The sequence below is a fragment of the Octopus bimaculoides genome, chromosome 5, assembly GCF_001194135.2.
Source record: "Octopus bimaculoides isolate UCB-OBI-ISO-001 chromosome 5, ASM119413v2, whole genome shotgun sequence".
Classification (NCBI taxonomy): Eukaryota; Metazoa; Mollusca; class Cephalopoda; order Octopoda; family Octopodidae; genus Octopus; species Octopus bimaculoides.
The window spans coordinates 3,736,480-3,738,023 of NC_068985.1; positions in this window are offsets into that span (position 1 = coordinate 3,736,480).

Here is a 1,544-nt window from a genome sequence, read left to right on the forward strand (position 1 = left end):
TAAACAATTTGACAAAGCTGAGCAAATCTTATGAAAAGAGTAATTGATTCCTAAATAAATTTGGTAATATCATTCATATTAAAAAAAAAAACCCGAAGACTTCCTTATCTCTTTTAGTTTTGTTTTTAATAGAGAAAAGGGAGACAACAAACACAAAACATGATTCGTAAATCTTCATTTGTTTTTTTTTTTTTGACAACTTATTATTCTTAGATTGTGAAGTTTAAATATATATTTTAATCAAAATGATAAATAAATAAATAAACAGTTTTTTTTTCTTTTATATGTTAAAGGTTTCATTTTGTTCTCCAAATTGAAATACAATAATTTCTTAAATTGTTTTTTAAAGCCACTTCATGGATGCTCCAAGGAGATTGAGAATTTTTGAAACAAGCTTTGTTGGCCCCGGAATAGATTTGACACTGCTAAACAAATTGAGCTCAATAAGTGACTCTTTTCAGAAATTCATTCATTGTACACTTCTAGCAATGAAAACCAGTCAAGTTACAAATTTGAATACATTACAATGATTGAAAAGCAAAGAGGCTTTGAAGTATTTAAGTCAAATAACTATTTAGAGTGATATTTCTATTTTCAACCAAAATATGTATTCTTAAATTTAGATGTTTGTGAGACAGAGTTTGTCATACAAAGAAACTGTGAACCGCTTTTATTTTATGTTTTTTTTCATTTTTCGTTATTTTCAGATTATTTAATAAGGCCAAATTAAATTACTTTTGTATTAAACTAAGGCTTCAAGGAAAAAGTAAACACCATCAAGTGAGCTAAATCAATATAAGAAAACAATGTAAGATCAAATAAGCAGTTTCTCTCTGCTATAATAAACATCATTGAAAGGTAAAGTATTTGATGAGATCAAATAAAAATCTCGCAAGATTTTAGATTAATTTTCAGGTCGTTAACAAGTTCTACTTAATTTCGTCATTTCATCCTAAATCTTTTTATTTTATTTCTAAACCTGACCTGAAGCTATTTTCAATTAGTTTAATTACCAACTAAAATAAATTTTTTGATGGCAAGAGTTTTTCTCTCTTATCCTTTATTATTTCAAGGTTCTGTTTTATATTTTACAAAATGTTTTGATTAAACTGAGGAAGCTGTTTAAAGGAAGCTAATTTATTATACAAAAAAAGGAGAGTGGGGAGACAGAAGCAAAAAGGATAGCTGTACTGTTGGTAGATTTCGGGAAGCATGGAAGTCTTGAAGGGTGTAGTGTCTCAGCAGCTAACGACTGATGTGGGTAGTTTTTTTCCATGTTTCAGCAATTCTGATTGTGAAAATGTCGTGAATGTCTTGGGTGCTGTGTTGGTTTTTTTGAATTTGTAAGCCTGTCCACGAGTGTTAGACATACGGAATTCAAAAAGGTGCCCAAGGTTGTTGTTGGAAAGATGGTGGATAATCTTGTGGGTGCCTACCAAGTCAGTTGCCGAACATTGGAGCTTTAATGTTCCTATGCACAGGGAAGAAAGATGTTCAGAATATGGTAGATGCCTGACGGTGGGTATTCATTTGGTTTCGTATTT